Source organism: Lemur catta, chromosome 20, assembly GCF_020740605.2.
Source record: "Lemur catta isolate mLemCat1 chromosome 20, mLemCat1.pri, whole genome shotgun sequence".
Classification (NCBI taxonomy): Eukaryota; Metazoa; Chordata; class Mammalia; order Primates; family Lemuridae; genus Lemur; species Lemur catta.
In genome coordinates, this window is record NC_059147.1 from 8,833,679 (window position 1) to 8,851,389 (window position 17,711).

Genomic DNA, 17,711 nt, shown 5'->3' on the forward strand with positions numbered 1-17,711 from the left:
CCAGTACTCCAAGAAGCACAGTTTGAAAACACTGTTTACGCAGTGCTTTATGTGGATTATTTTACGATAGTTTTTGAGATCAGTGCTGTTACAATCCCCATTTTACAGGTAAGAAACTGAGCTTCAAAATGATTTAGTGACTTGCCTAGAATTATATAGCTAGTAAGTGATGAAGCCAGGATTCCAACCTTACTGGTCTGTTTCCAGAGCCCCTAAAACTACTGTGCTGTAGGGTCCCTTGTAGAATTCCTTATCAATGAAAGTAGGATTCTTTCATGCAGGGATACCTGGGAATTAAACTTTAAATGGGATCACTGGGGCTTTTTAAAAAAATTGTGATAAAATATTCATAACAAAGTTTACCACTGATTAAAGCCATTGGTTAAAACCATTTTAAGTGTATAGTTCACTGGGGCCATTCTTAAAGTTATAAAAATGATATTTCATTGCTTAAAAGAATACTTTTGAATCTCAGCTTTTGCAATAGCTATAAAGGATTGAGGAGTTTTGTTTTGTGTTATGGCATTATTAAATTCCCGAAAGCATGTGAGTATTCACTGTGTGTCAGGAATTATGCTTGTTGATGTTAAGGGTACAAATACGGGTAGGAACCCATCTCTGCACTCATATTGTTTAGTAGGAAAAACAGACAAGTGGACTAAGAATGATAACATAGTACGTAAGGTATGGAGTACAAAAAATTAGTGCATAACAGCTTGAAGGGTATGTGTATGTGTTAAAGGCTTCCTAGAGATGGTATCTGACTTTAATCTCAAAGATGTTACTTTATCAAATGGAGAAAGGCTGGTGGTAGGGGGAATGTTGTAGGCCTAGAGAACTTCCTGTACGTATTAATAGAGGTATGAGAAGGTTTGATGAATTCAGGCAACATCTCAATGTGGTTGAAACATAGATTACCTATGGAGGAAGCAAATAAGGGCATAGGGGCATTGATAACTTTAGGAAGTAATAAAATAGCAAGTATATATGTTGGGAAGGCCAAAAATAAATTTAGGCATGTTATGATACTGCTGCTTAGTATAAATAATTTTAAATATCTTAAAAATGAAAATAAGTAAAATACAATCAGATATAACAGGCTTGGATCTTGGTAATATTTTAGCAAGTCAACAAAGAATCTTAATCTATGTTCCTTGTTTTATAGGTCAATGAGAGGGAAATATGTAATTATCAAGCACTTACTGTACTTTAGGACTTTGAATATATTCTTTCTGAACTCTGCAACCTTTTAAAACCCTGTGATGTAGATGGTCAGATGAGGAAACAGACTGAAAGGTTTTAAGAACCACTCAAGGTCGCACAGCTTAGAGATGGTGGTTAGAATTGGAAACCATACCTGAGCTCTCTCACCTGTGTCATGATTGACTCATATCTGCCAGATATTTTTCTAATTGATTGGCAAAACCTATTCACTTTCTAATTAAACAGTTGAATCTTGTCTTAGTCTGTTTTGTGTTGCTATAACAGAATACCACAGACTGGGTAATATATAAAGAAAATAAACTTATTTATTACAGTTCTGGTCCAAGGTTGAGCGCCCACATCTGCCAAGGGCCTTCTTGCTGCATCATCCATTGGTGGAAGGTGGAAAGGCAAGAGAGTACTCAACCAGAGAGCAAGAGGGGGCTGAACTCTTTTATAACAAGCCCACTCTCGAGGTAACTGACTCACTCCTGTGATAATGACATTAATCCATTCATGAGGACAGGGCCTTCACAACTTAATCACCTCTTAATTAGACACCACTTCCCAACACTGTTGCTTTGGAGGTTAAGTTTCCAACACAGTAATTTTGGGGGACACATTCAAACCATAGCAAATGTATAGATAATGCAGTTAGATTATCAGAAACGTCAAGGATATATAGAGCGGTTATGGATGCAATTCAATAAAGTAGTATAAACATGGAATACACGGCATTAAAGCTAATGGGCTCATCATGTGGGCTTCCATAATGATTTTGTATATTATACACTGATAGAATAATAGTTGTTAATTAGCTACTGGAACTAATTAAGAAGGATGTACTTCCAGATAACTATTACAAATTGGATTATTTTTCTCTTAGGTTCTAATTTTTGCTAGGACTTATGCTGTTCTATGTTAAGGTCATAATAGCCTGAAAAATAAAAGAATGAAGACAGTGATACTCCCAGAGTTAACATAATGACCTTCTTGAGGATAATTTTTTTTTTTGAGATATTTTAGGTGTGGAACATTATGGTTGATATCCTGAAGAGGAAAAATAACTTTTAAAAATTAAATCTCAGGTAAATTTTTATTTTAAAATATGAAGCCCACTACTTTGTAGCTTTCTTGCATTTATTCCTTAATGAATATTAAGCTTTTTTCCTGATGAAGTTTATGTTTCTGGTTTGTTTGGGGTAGGGTTGTTTTCTATTATAAATTCTTTTCTTGGAAATCTATAAAGTTTTTAAACATTTGTGAATATGTAAATGGAAAATAAACTTAAATATACAGTATTGCTTGTTATAGGTCTGTTTAGATTTTCTATTTTGAGTCAGTTTTAGTAGTTTGGTAGTATTTTTAGAAATTCATCCATTTCATCTATGTTATCCAATTTGTTGGTGTTTGTTGTTCATAGTATTCTGTTATCCTTTTTATGGCTCTAAAGTCTGTGTTAATGCCCTCTCTTTTGTTTCTGTTTTTAGTCCTTTGAGTCATCTATTTTTTGTTAGTCAATCTAGCTAAAGATTTGTCTGCTTTGTTAATTTTATTGATCCTTTCAGAGAACTAATGTTAGATTTCATTATTTTTTCCTGTTTTTTCCTTTCTCTATTTCATTTATCTCTATGCTAACCTTTGTTATTTCTTTCCTTCAGCTACTTCTGGGTGTAGTTTGCTTTTTCTATCTCCTTAGGTATATAGTTAGGTTATTAATTTGAGATCTGTCTTAATGTAGTAGTTTACAGGTATAAGTTTCCTTCAGAGCACTGCTTTCACTGCATTTTGCTGTGTTTTGTTTTCATTTTCACTTGCCTAATAGAAGTATTTTCTAATTTCTCTTGTTTCTTTGACCCATTGATGAAGAGTTTGTTAATTTCCATGTATTTGTGAGTTTTCTAGTTTTGTTTCTGTTACTGATTTAGAGGTCAGAAAAGATACTTTGGATACATGTAATATTTCAAACTGTGTTAATATTTTGACCAATCCTGGAGAATGTTTTATCTGCTCTTTGGAAAAATGTATATTTTGCTATTGTTAAGGGGAGCATTGTGTATATGTATGTTAGGTCTGATTGGTTTATACTGTTGTTCAGGTCCTCTATTTTGTTCTTGGTTTTCTGTCTGGTTTTTGTATCCATTATTGAAGTGGTGTATTTAAGTTTCCAACTGTTGTAGAACTGTTTACAACTATATTGTCCAACTAGGTTGTAGAGCTGTCTATTTCTCCCTTCAGTTCTGTGTATTTTTGCTTCATAAATTTTGTGGGTCTGTTGGGTGCGTATATGTTTATAATTGTTATGTCATCTTGATGGATTGAACCTTTTTCGCAATATATAATGTTCTTCGTTATCTCTTGTAACCTTTTTTACTTAAAGTATGTTGTTTGATGATAATATAGCCAACTGAGCTCTCTTTTCATTACTATTTGCGTGGAATATATTTTTAATTCTTCCTATTTAAGGTGAGCCTTTTGTAAACAGCATATAAGATGGATCATGTTTTGGGTTTTATTTTTATCCATTCTGCTAATCTATTCCTTTTAAATAGAGAATTTAATTTATTTACATTTAGAATAAAAACTAATTTCTGTCATTTTGCTATTTACTTTTTTATGTCTTGTATGCCCTTTGTTCTCTAATTTATCCATTATTGTCTGATTTTTTTTTTTTTTTGAGACAGAGTCTCACTCTGTTGCCCAGGCTAGAGTGCTGTGGCATCAGCCCAGCTCACAGCAACCTCAAACTCCTGGGCTCAAGCAATCCTTCTCCCTCAGCCTCCTGAGTAGCTGGGACTTCAGGCATGTGCCACCATGCCCAGCTAATTTTTTTCTATGTATACTTTTAGCTGTCCAGATCATTTCTTTCTATTTTTAGTAGAGACAGGGTCTCGCTCTTGCTCAGGCTAGTCTCGAACTCCTGACCTCGAGCGATCCTCCCGCCTCAGCCTCCCAGAGTGCTGGGATTACAGGCGTGAGCCACCGCATCCGGCCTATTGTCTGATTTTTTTTATTGATTTCGTTTTTTTTGTAGTATATCATTTTAATTCCCTTCTGTCCCTTTCTACCTATTTTTTAGTTACCTTCTTAAAGGTTATGTTGGGGATTACAATTAACAAAACTTTTAACAACATATTTTACATACCAACTTAGTTTCAATGGTATACACATACTTTGCTCCTAAACTCTCTGTCCTTCTGGCTTTGTATTGTTATTGTCAAAGATTACATCTTTATATATTGTATGCTCATTAATGGAGGGTTTGGGTTTTTTGTTTGTTTGTTTGTTTGTTTGTTTGTTTTTTCTTTTTTTTGGAGATAGGATCTTGCTCTGTTGCCTGGGCTACATCAGAGCTCACTGCAGTCTCAGACTCCTAGGCTCAAGCAATCCTCCTGCCTCAGCCTCTGGAGTAGCTGAGACTACAGCCCTGTGCAACCATGCCTGGCTAATTTTTTTCCTTTGGTAGAGATGAAACCTCACTATGTTGGTCAGGCTGGTTTCAAACTCCTGGTCTCAAGCAATCCTCCCGTCTTGGCCTCCCACAGTGCTGGGATTATAGGCATAAGCCACTATGCCCAGCCATTAACAGAGATTTAAAATGAATGTTTTATTTGTTTGCCTTTAAGATCAAATAAGAACATCCTACCTGTTGCCTGTAAGACAAAGAAGAAAAGAGAACAAAAAAGATCATATAAGAAAAAAAAGAGTTACAAACCAAAGGTACAATAATACTGGCTTTTGTATTTACCTATGTAGCTACCATTACCAACATTCTTTGACTCTTCATGTGGCTTCAAGATACTCTCTCATTTTCTTTCATTTCATCCTAAGGGACTCTCTTAAGCTTGTCTTTTAGAGCAGCTCTACTTATAATGAACTCCCTTAGCTTTTCTTCAAGACACTTGTTGTACTGTCTTAATTCCTCTTCATTCTTAGAGAATAGTTTTCTGGATTTAGAATTCTTGGTTAGGCTGGGCGTGGTGGCTCACGCCTGTAATCCTAGTACTCTGGGAGGCTGAGGCGGGAGGATCGCTCGAGGTCGGTAGTTCGAGACCAGCCTGAGCAAGACTGAGACCCCATCTCTACTAAAAATAGAAAGAAATGATTTGGACAGCTAAAAATATATATAGGAAAAAAAAATAGCCGGGCATGGTGGCACATGCCTGTAGTCCCAGTTTCTCGGGAGGCTGAGGCAGAAGGATTGCTTGAGCCTAGGAGTTTGAGGTTGCTGTGAGCTAGCCTGACACCACGGCACTCTAGCCTGGGCAACAGAGCAAGACTCTTCTCTCAACAACAACAAAAATAATAGAATTCTTGGTTAACAATTTTCTTTTGTTTTTACAGCATTTAAAATATATTATCTCACTGCATTCTGGTCTTCATAGTTTCTCATGAGAACTTTACTTAGTCTTCTTGAGGATCTCTTGTACTTGACAAATTTTTTCTCTCTTGCTGTTTTCAAGATTCTGTTTGTCTTTGTCTTTCAACAATTTGACTGTAATGTGGCTTAGTGCAGATCCCTTTGAATTTTATCCTGTTTGGAGTTTTTTTTGAGCTTCTTGTATATGTAGATTCATGTCTTTCATCAGATTTGGGGAAATTGAGCCATTATTTCTTCAAATATTCTTTCTGCCCTTTTCTCTTTCCTCCTCCTCCTTATGGGATGCCCACAATGTTTACTTTGGTCTGCTTGATATTATCTCACATGTTTTTCAGGCCCTATTCTCTTCATTTTTTTTTTTTTTTGAACCTCATTAGCTAATTTCAATTGTCTTCAAGTTTGCTGACTCTTTCCTCTATTTGCTCAAATCTCCACTTAGTGAATTTTTTATTTCAGTTATTATACTTTTCAGCTCCCACATTTCTATTTGGTTACTTTTTTTTTTTTTTTTTTTTTGACACAGAGTCTTACTCTGTCACCAGGGCTAGAGTGCTGTGGCATCAGCCTAGCTCACAGCAACCTCAAACTCCTGGGCTCAAGCAATCCTCCTATCTCAGCCTCCTGAGGAGCTGGCACTACAGGTGCATATTTGGTTACTTTTAAGGTGTTCTATCTTTGTATTGATATTCTCATTTTGTTCATATACCATTTTTTCATTTACTGTCATTTTTAGGCCATTATTTCCTTTAGCTCTTTGAGCATATTTAAGACACTCAATTTAAAGTCTTTCTCGGCTGGGTGCGGTGGCTCAGGCCTGTAATCCTAGCACTCTGGGAGGCCGAGGAAGGAGGATCACTTGAGGTCAGGAGTTCGAGACCAGCCTGAGCAAGAGCAAGACCCCGTCTCTACTAAAAATAGAAAGAAATGATCTGGACAGCTAAAAATATATATAGAAAAAAAAATTAGCCAGGCATAGTGGCGCATGCGCTCGGGAGGCTGAGGCAGAAGGATTGCTTAAGCCTGGGAGTTTGAGGTTGCGATGAGTGAGGCTGATGCCACAGTACTCTAGCCCAGGCAACAGAGTGAAACTCTATCTCTAAAAAAAATAAAAAAATAAATAAATAAAGTCTTTCTCCATTAAGTCCAATGTTTGTCTATCTTTTTCAGGGACAATTTGTCAAGTTTTTTTCCTTTGAATGGGCTACACTTTCTTAACTTCTTTGTGTGCTCTGAGTTTTTTTGTGTGTGTCTGAGAAAACTGGACATTTGATATTAGGGTGTGGTAACTCTGGAAATAAGATTTCACCCTTCCCCCAGCATTTGCTATTCTTGATTGTTCAAGGCTGGAATCATTTATTTGGTGATTTCTTCAAACTATTGTGTTTTCTACCATGACTGTATTTCTTGTTGTGTGTAGTCATTGAAGTCTCTGTTACTTTAGCTTATGTTTAGCCAGTGTTTTAATATACATTTCCCTGCGTGCTAGGAGTATTTTTTTTTCCACATTGCCTTTTTGTTTTTTTTAATTTCAGCATTCTCTTCATTGTTGTAAATCTTTGGCTGTTTTTCAGAGTTCTGATAAAGTTGGTTCTGACAATTCTTGCCTGGTTCTTGATATTTCTGTGGAGTGATAGATGTTTGGAGCTGCTTACTCTGACATTTTGCTCTCATGCCTGGCTTTTGTAGTGACCAGAGGCCATTATGGCTGAAGCAAGGGGTTGAGCAAGAGGGAAGAGTAGTCAGAAGTGAAGGTAGAGAACTGTTTATTTGAGGCTAGTGGGCTGTAATATATGAATTTACAAGTCATAGTAAGGATTTCAGCTTTTAATGTGAGTGAGATAAAGAGTTATTAGAGAGTTGTGAAAAGAGTGGCCTGAAATGACTTGCATTTTAATAAGATTGCTCTAGCTGCTAGCTACTATTTTGAAACAGGGCAAGGGGAAAATAGCAGGCTACTAGTTGCCATCAGGTGTCTAAGAGAAGTTCAATAGTTTGTTAGGTATATAAGCCTGGACTTAAGATAGAGATATATACTTAGTAGATATAAATTTGGGAATCACCAATATATAGATGATATTTAAAGCCATGAGACTAGATGAAATCACCTTGGAAGTGAGTACAGATAGAAAAGAGAAGAGGTTGGGGTATTCCAACATTTATATATTTGAATCTGTATAAAAGAGACTGAAGATGAACAGTCAAAAAAGTAGGAAAGAAACCAGATGAATGTCATTCTAACAAGTGAAGTTAAGTGTTTCAAGGAGAAGTAGTTGATAACTGTACCAAATGCTGCTGATGGATACTGTTCGATGATATCTGAAAAATGCCCCTTGGCTTTAGTGATGTGGAGGTCAGTATGGCCTTGATCAGGTCAGTTGGTGAAATAATGGAAGTAATACTTGATGTAAAGAGAATGGCAAAAAATACATTGCAGATAGCAAATATAAACAAGTTTCTCAAGTTTTGTTGGAAAGGGGAAGAAAGAAGGGAGGAAATTGGAGGGAAATAACAGCTTACTTGTATGCTGATGGGAATGATCTCGTAGAATGAAACAAATTGATGACTCAGGAGAGAGAAGTAAGAATTACTAGGTGGAAGTGGGGAAGGAAGACACAGTAAGGACAGTAAGTTTGTTTACTGTTCCTTACAAGGACCAACCATTTTTCAACTTAAAGAAATCTGAAAGAGTAGAGGAACTTTTAAAAAAGTAATGTTGGGTGAGCATGGTGGCTCATGCCTGTAATTCCAGCACTTTGGGAGACTGAGGCAGGAGAATCACTTAAGCCCAGGAGTTTGAGACCAGCCTTGGCAACATAGTGAGACACCATTTCTGAAAAATAATAATAGTAATGATAATAATTTTAAAATATATTAGCCAGGCATGGTAGCATGATAGTCCCAGTTGCTCGGGAGGCTGAGGCAGGAGGATTGCTTGAGCCTGAGAGTTTGAGGCTGAGGCTGCAGTGAAGTATGATTGTGCCACTGTACTCCAGCCTGGGCAAGAGAGCGAGACCCCATCTCTAAAAAAAAAAAAAAAAAAAAGGAACATCCTCTAATAATTTTAGATTTATTTATGATGTAGTTGAGGGAAGTTGTTCAGAAATACTTCAGCACTTCAGCTTGTAGGTAGGAGACTCAGTTATTCAGGTATGTGAATGTCTATATTCTAGTAGGTAAGGTCCCCAGGAAAGGAGAAATCAGGTTGAAAATTTTATATTAAAACCTGAATGGGGGGCCGGGCGTGGTGGCTCATGCCTGTAATCCTAGCACTCTGGGAAGCTGAGTTGGGAGGATGGCTTGAGCTCAGGAGTTCAAGACCAGCCTGAGCAAGAGCGAGACCTGTCTCTAGTAAAAATAGAAAACTTAGCCGGGCATGGTTGCACATGCCTGTTATCCCAGCTGCTGTGGAGGCTGAGGCAGGAGAATCACTTGAGCCCAGGAGTCTGAGGTTGCGGTGAGCTATGATAAGGCCACTGCACTCTAGCCAGGGCGGCAGACTGAGACTCTGTCTGAAAAAAAACCAAAAACAAGAACCTGAATGGGAAGAGTACAGGTCCTTGCTGCTTCAATCCTTATTGGAAACAGAATTTAGCGGTTCTTGTCACCTTTTATAAAGGGCTAGCCCTAAAAAACTAAAGGACAATATTGAATCCATATTAATTTATATTAATATCCTTTCATTTAATATTTATTGCTCAAAAGTCTCTGGGCTTCCTGTTCTCTTTTAAAAAATATTCTAGAAAAATATTCTAAATTTCAAATTCCATTTTTCACTGATATTCTAGTATTTCCTGAGTTGTCATGTGACATTTTAAAGCAAACTCTTCCTCAATTCTAACATCACTTACTACTATTAATGATAATAAACACATCTTGCTTTTGTATGGAAAGCATTTTAATGTGCATTGTATCATTTAATCATTGTTATCAAGTATGTAGGATAAACAGAGGATTTTTTGTTGATTGTTTGGTTTTTATTTTTCTTCAGGTCTCTAATAATAAGGAACTTCGTGGATGACAATATGCATCTCCTAGAGTTTATCATTTGTGACAGAGTCAGTAAGCATCATTTTAGTTAAATTTTAATTTTTTTTTTTTTTTTTTTGAGACAGAGTCTACTCTGTTGCCTGAGCTAGAGTGCTGTGGCGTCAGCCTAGCTCACAGCAACCTCAAACTCTTGGGCTCAAGCAATCCAACTGCCTCAGCCTCCTGAGTAGCTGGGACTACAGGCATGCACCACCATGCCCGGCTAATTTTTCTATATATATTTTAGCTATCCATATAATTTCCCTCCATTTTTTAGTAGAGACAGGGCGTCTCACTCTTACTCAGGCTGGTCTCGAACTCCTGAGCTCAAACAATGTGCCCGCCTCAGCCTCCCAGAGTGCTAGGATTACAGGCGTTGAGCCACCGCACCTGGCCATTTTAGTTAAATTTTGAAGTTTTAAATCTTGATTGATTAATATGATCACAATAGCATACCTTTAAAAGAATTTTTTCTCGAGTCATTTAAAAAATGTTTACCCTAGAGTTTTTATTCATTTTAAAATTTTACAGGACTGTAATTTTTACCATATTAGCTTATTTTAACATTGTCATAAGTTTCAAAGTTGCATTGGATAGGTAAAATATTTTATTTGAGAATATCTATAGACTTCCACTGTCCCTTAATCAAATCTTCCAAAGTAACGGCATTTGCTTTTTCTCAGAAAAATCTACCTTGCCAAGTACAATTAGTTGGCAGTTCAGTTGAAGAAAGTAAATTTTTAAGTGACCACCATAACCTTCATCCTTATCCAAAAGATATAACAGAAGATTATAAGTTTATAATAATTTTGCCCATATAATTTTTTCTTCTTAAAATAGCTTATTGATATATAATTCAGATGCCATATGATTCATCCATTTAAAATGTATAATTCAATGGCTTTTAGAATATTCTAAGGTATTTATCTATCACAACCAATTTTAAAAACATTTTCATTACCCTAAAAAAACAAAGCCCATAACCTGTAGCTAACACTCACCAATCACCAATCCCTTCACCCACCCACCCAACACCCAGCCCTAGTTTACTCCTAATCTACTTTCTGTCTATATATTTGCCTACTCTTGACTTTTCATATAAATGGAGTCACATAATATGTGGTCCTTTGTGACTGGCCTCTTTCAGTTAGCATAATGTTTTCAAAGTTCATCTATGTTGTAACATGTATCAGTACTTCATTTTTTTTTCTTGCTGAATAATATTTCATTTTATCAATATAACACATTTATCCATTCATCAGTTGGTAAACTCTTGAGCTGTTTCCTCTTTTGGACTATTGTGAATAATTTTGGAGTGAACATCGGCATACAAGTATCAGTTTGAGTCCCTGCTTTCATTTACTTTGGGTATATACCCAGCAGTGGAATTGCTGGATCATATGGTAGTTACATGTTTAACCTTTTTGCTGGATCATGTGGCAACTCTATGTTTAACCTTTGTAGGAACTATCAGTCTGTTTTCCAGAGCAGCTACATTCCCACTAGTAATGTGTGAGTTATAACTTCTCCATGTCCTTGTTAACAGTTGTTGTTTTCTGGGTTTCTCTTTTCCCATCAGAGTGGTTATGAAGTGGTATATCATTTATAGTTTTGATTTACTTTCTCCTGATAGCTAATGATATTGTGCATTTTTTTTTCATGTGCTTATTGGCCATTTGTATATCTTCTTTGGAGAAATATCTGTTCAGATCCTTTGTTCATTTTTTAATTTGGGTTGTAGGAATTTTTTATATATGCTAGATACAAGTCCCCTGTGAGATATATGATTTGCAAACATTTTCTTCCATTCTGCCTTTTCTCCCATGGGTTGTCTTTTTACTTTCTTGATGGTGTCCTTTGAAGCACAAAAGGTTTTAATTTCAGTGAAGTTGCCCATAAACTTTTTATATCAAAACCTTTTCAGTTTTACTTAAATAAAAGCTATAGTAACCGTCTGACCAATATATATAATAGGAGCATTTTCTGGCACATATTATATAATGTAGTGCAATTCTATAGTTAGAAGATAATATATTCTAATAGCTTTAATATATTTGCTTTTGCTAAAACTATATTAATGATGCATATTTAGATTGTGGTTAGCTATTATTTCCAAATCTTTTTTTTCTCTGCTTAATTTGTACTTTATGAATGATTTTTTTATTCTGTAGGTTAAGTGACAACTTTAGTACCTGGGTTTTTATCACTTGAACTTCACCTTTCTAGTACGACATTTTATCCTATTTTTATAGGATGATTTTTTCCCCCAGTTAGGATTATTTTGAAGTATATTAAGTCAAAAATTCATTTAAGGGCGGTGGCTCACGCCTGTAATCCCAGCCCTCTGTGAGGCCGAGGTGGGTGGATTGCTCGAGGTCAGGAGTTCGAGACCAGCCTGAGTGAGACCCCGTCTCTACTAAAAATAGAAATAAATTATCTGGACAACTAAAAATATATATAGAAAAAATTAGCCAGGCATGGTGGCGCATGCCTGTAGTCCCAGCTACTCGGGAGGCTGAGGCAGGAGGATCGCTTAAGCCCAGGAGTTTGAGGTTGCTGTGAGCTAGGCAGACGCCACGGCGCTCACTCTAGCCCAGGCAACAAAGGGAGACTCTGTCTCAAAAAAATAAAAAAATAAAAAAAATGCATTTAATACACCTAACCTACCAAACACCATAGCTTAGCCTACCCTACAGTAAACATGCTCAGAACACTTGCATTAGCCTACAATGGTTAATTGGCAAAATCATCTAACACAAAGCCTATTTTATAATAAAGTGTTGAATGTCTCATGTAATTTATTTAATATTGTTGCAAAAGTGAAAAACAGTGGTTGTATGGGTACTTAAAGTATGATTTCTACTGAATACATACCACTTTCACACCATCATGAGGTCGGAAAATCTTGTCTAACCATCATAAATTGGGGACGATCTGTAATTTAATATCATATTCAGATTTAAGGAACACATTTTGGAATTCTTAGATCAGTTAAAGATATAGTATAAATTGCTCTATAGGCCTATAAACCTTGTTGAAACCTAATAAGCAACTTTGGGGTACTATACTAAAGCCAAGTAATCTCATATGTCAGGATTCATAAAATATCAAAATCAGAAGGGACTTTAAAGGTTAGCCAATCAGTCACCAATATACTGCTAGAGTCCTCTACATAGTATCTCTATTGAGGGCTTGATTAACTTGAGTATGCAATCTTATTGATAAGTAGCTCATTATCTTTGTCCTTGACTAGCTCTATTTTAAATTTCTTAAATTAAGGCAAAGCAATTTTCCTTGTAATTTTCTAGTCTTTATTATTATAGATCTTCCATTTGGAGGCCCACAGATAGCATAGGGAATGGCATGACAAAATGAACAATAAGGACATGTTAGAAAGATAACAGGTAGATTGATGCAATTAGATTGTAGAATATGTGGAGAGAGTGAGGCTGCTGACTGAAGATGAGAAAATTCCTGGAAGTCCAGGATGTAGCTGGAAAGATGGTACTGAACATAAAGATTTAAAAGCTGTCAGCATATAGATGATGGAGGATAACATTACCTAGGGAGAATATCTAGAATGAGAAAAGAAGAGGACTGAGGACAGAGAAATTTTGAGAAGCGTGATTTCCAATCACTTTACCAGTCTGGTTTACTGTTCCTTGAATATGTCACATTTTGTCCACATTCTTCTTTAATGGGATACTCAGGTCTGGATATAATACCCAGATTTGATGTGACCAGCTATATGAATATGACATTTTGTCTAACCACTATTCTCTTGATGGACATGTAGGTTATATTCAGTCTTTTGCTGGAGCAAATAATGCTTCAATAAATAACCTTCTGTCATTTCACTCATATATAAGCATATTCATAGAATAAATTATTAGAACAGAATTTGGTTAGGCAAAGAGTAAGAAAAATTTATGAATTTTAGCTAATTTGTCTCCTTAGAGGTTTTACCATTTAGATTCTTACCAGGAGTGTATGAGAGGGTTTTTTCCCCCTACAGCTTCACCAACATGTATTACTAAACTTTGGAATCTCTGTCAGTCTGATAGGTGAAAAATAATACATCAATATGGTTCTAATTTGCATTTCTCTTATTTTAAATGAGTGTATAAACTGACCGTATCCTTTGCCCATTTTTCTACTAGGCTATTGGTATTTTTCTTATTTCTGATTTATAGGAAACTTTGATGTTTTATGAAATAAGTACTTCATCAGTGAGTAAGTTGCACATATTATTTCACAGTTTGCTACTTTTCTTTTATAATCTATTTTATGAATCTTTTCATAAAGTTATTTAATTGATATAATTTAATCCATGGATCTTTAATGACCTCCAGATCTCGTGCCATGGATGAAAACCAAGGTATCATTTTCCATATTTTCTGCTAGCGCTTTCTTGGTTTTTCATTTTTGACATTTGTGCACCTTTAATCTGTTTGGAATTAATATTGGTTTGAGAAGCAAGGTATGGGTTCTAACTATAATTTCTTTCCAAATGGTCACTCAATTGTCCTGTTTATTTTATAGTTCATTTTGCCCCCAATTTGAGCTACTAAATTACTTTGTATTGTGTATCATTGATCTGCCTGCCTTCTCATGTACTACTAATACCATTGTGTTTTGATATATGAGATTTGGTAGGGTTAGTTCTTCCTCATTGCTCTTCTCTTTAAGCTCTTTTCCTGGCTTTGCTTTTTGCCCATTTTTCTGTGTTAACTTTAGAAACACCTTGTCTACCTCTGAAATAAACTTAGCATTTTTATTGAGACCACATTCATTTCATAAATTAGCATAGGGAGAACTCATACATATTTATAATATGAAGTTTTCTATCCAAGAGCATGGTATATAAAGGATTTGAATTTGTTGACAACATTTTAAAATCAGGAAATTTCCCATAGAAGTCTAGAGTTCCAATTCCTCTTTAAAAATTAGAAGCAACAATTAAGTTGACTACTGGCAGCCTACACCTTTGTACTTTTTAGCTAGTTCTCTTCTGGCCAGCCATATTCATTCATGTTACTTTCCTTTGCAACCCCAGTGTACTTGTAGAGTTGATTATCTGTGCTGAAAGCAGGACCTGATAGTTACAAATTATTAAATTTGATCCATGACTCCATCTTCTCAAGATTCTTTGGTAACTTGAGTCTATTGACTATTGTATTAATTCTCTCAACCTAAAATCACCTTGTTAAGCAAAGTTCCTACACCTTCATTTAGTCTGATCATAAATACTGAGCCACACAGGTTGAGGATAGAAATTCTGTGGTACACTTCTAGAAAATTAATTTAACTAATACTATTCTAGTGTGGTTATTATTATTTACTAGCATATTTTCACATGATTTTAGCATTAAGCTAGTAAACTTTGTCCAATTCTTTGCTGTCTACCAGTCATGTACTTAGAAGCCCTAGGGGAGCCAATAAGGAAATGAGTAATTTGGGTGCCAGTAGTTAAAGATTCATCCCTTTAAACATTAAACCTTTTATTATGGCCTTTTTAGGTAGAATTTTTCATACCATAAACTGGAAATATTTAGCCTATAGCTTTGAAAAGAGAAGTTTTAGGAGAGACATAAGTCTTTAAGAATTTGAAGGTTTGTCGTAAGTAAAAGGGATTAGGTTTATTTTAAATAATCTCAAAGGGGATGCCTTAGGGAGGCAGGGGGAAAATTGACTTGATGTAAAGAACTTTTTAATAGGTATTCAGGTATAGTTAGAATGCCATAACAGGAGTTCTTTCTACAAGTTCACAGAACAGCTTTTTTTAAAAATAAGAATAAAAAAAAAAAAAAGGAAATGGTGAAGTCACTTAAGTTTGCCAGCTTTTTATTTTGCCAAGTAAGGATAGTCTTTAAAATGACTAATATCCCCTATCATTATCATTCTATTTGAAAAAGTGTTTCTGAGTACAGCTTAGGTGTTTTGGTCACTGTCCTAGAAAGAGTTGCTATTCACTTTCTAAAAATAACTTCAAATATTAATAGCCACCAGTGAGAATAATTTCACCATAGGAAAAATGTTAGTCAAACATTAAGTTAGAGAAGAAATTTTAACTAGTGAAATAGCTCCCTACTGCCTCTAGGATAAAATCCAGTTTTCTTAACAAGGCTAATAAATAAAGCCTTGGATATCTAACCTCTGCTTACCTCTCAACTTCTCCTTCATTTGGCTAATAGAATTCTCTCACCACACTACACTATTGAGTAGTTCCCAAAATGCCATGTCCTGCCTCACCTCTGGACATTTCTACAGTGTTCTTTGTGCTCTTGCCAGTTTTAGGTACAATGCAAGAGAGTGAGAGGATTGTACTAATAAAAGCCCTGTTTCCTAACCTAAATTGGCATTACAACTTACTGGTAGAGACAGTAGTTTACCTTTACTATCACTTTATAATTCACCTTTAAGTTAGACAGGACTGTAGTTAATAGATTTTCCTATTGTTACGTTTTGTTGGTTTTTTTTGTTTTTTTTCTTTACAGATGAGAACAAAAATTATGTCATCTTCTCAAGGTCATACCGCTAGAAAGTGGTAGAGCCAGGACTCAGGTCTAGAGTTTTTTGTTGTTGTTTTTTGTTTTGAAAAATTTAAGTCTAATCTTTTTTCTAATTCCCATGCATTCATTTAGCAAAAGTTTATTACATGACTAGTATGCTAGACAACATGCTAGGGATACAAAGATGGTAAGGGTATTCCTTTTCTCTAAGGATATATAGTCTAGTAGAGAAAATAGCTGATCTTATTACAATGGATATGATTCGTGGTGTTCATAGAGTACTGGACTCTGAGACATGAGTCAGGAGACTTTCCATGGGAGATAAATCCGAAACTGAATTTTCCCTAAGTATAGGTTTTTAAGTAACTGTGAGTAGTGCATAAACAAAGTAAAAGTTAATGTAACACAAATTTAATCCTGTATAGATGTGCTAGAGGACTGAATAATCTGGCAGGGATCAATGATTATGAGGTGTAACAAAACTATTAATGTATAGAATATATTGGGAAGACTAATTTTTTACTAGAAAAATATTAAGGAATCTATTTGCAGAGTACAGACATGTCTTGAAGCAAAAGCAACTATTAGACACTGAGGAAAGTCAGTTTCCACGGAAGTAATTTTGTATCTATAAATTCTGTTACAGATTGCATATTCAGTTATCTTATTTTTACTCTTAATGACCAACTCAAATGTTACCTCATCTCTATGTCTTTCCTGACCTTTTCCAGATATATTAATTGCTATCTAATCTGTGGTATCATAATATAGTGCTTTGTATATATCTCTACTAAGCCATATATCACACTATTTGTTTATATGGTTTGTTTCTCTCTACATGATGAGTTTTTTGAAGGCAAGAATTTTGAAATTTGAATCCATTTTGTATGTTCATCATACAGTTGGCATTGAATAAATATAGAAATAAAGATAATTTGATTTTGATTCTAAAGACTTGTCTCAACCTTAGAGGAATCTTCCCCCATATATACTATTTTAATGTGCATGATTGATAAGGTCCCATATAGCAATGCTTCAGTTTATATTTCTGCTTTTATTTTCTATTGCTTTACTTTCCATTTTTCTCCCTTTATATACCCTCTACAATGGCCATATTGTTCCCTAAACATGTACTTCCTTGCTGCCATTTCTTTATTTCTGAATCTTTTACCTAGATTCCTCTTCTAATCCCTTTATAAGGACCCTCTCAAATGCTACCTATTCCAAGAAGCTTTTCCTGAATAACTGGCCTAGTAGACTCTCTTCTCTTTATGAATTACTTTATAGATGAACTTATACCTCTCTTAGGCCATATTTACCATATTTTAGTCAACATATATTGTGTTTTTCTTATGCCATCCCCTATCCCTCCCTATTTAGAGTTAACTTCCTGAGAGCAAGGACTTTTGTAGTTTATGCAAAGATCCTTTGAATGTAATGGACAGTATATAAATATGTGCTTAATTAAATAAGTTAAAATTAGACTGATGTGATGTTTTTATAAAGTTGGAGAATGGTACAGACCTTTACCATAATGAATTAAGACAATAGATCTTAAAGAGGAATTTGAGCATTGTAACAATTGTAGG

At 35.3% G+C, this 17,711-nt stretch overlaps 1 protein-coding gene across 6 annotated transcripts in view; it reads left to right on the plus strand.

The window, feature by feature from the left end:
• CHD9 (chromodomain helicase DNA binding protein 9) overlaps positions 1–17,711 on the plus strand; it is a 230,199-nt gene that overhangs the window by 63,249 nt on the left and 149,239 nt on the right. For 3 of the 6 annotated variants that reach the window (XM_045533756.1, XM_045533761.1, XM_045533757.1), the window contains exon 2: positions 4,830–4,923. The exons of 2 other annotated variants lie outside the window; for them this stretch is intronic. The gene's annotated coding sequence lies outside the window, so the exon portion shown is untranslated. Of the gene's footprint in view, positions 1–1,307; positions 1,680–4,829; positions 4,924–17,711 lie in introns of those variants that run through there. One more of the 6 variants, XM_045533760.1, reaches the window with a different exon arrangement.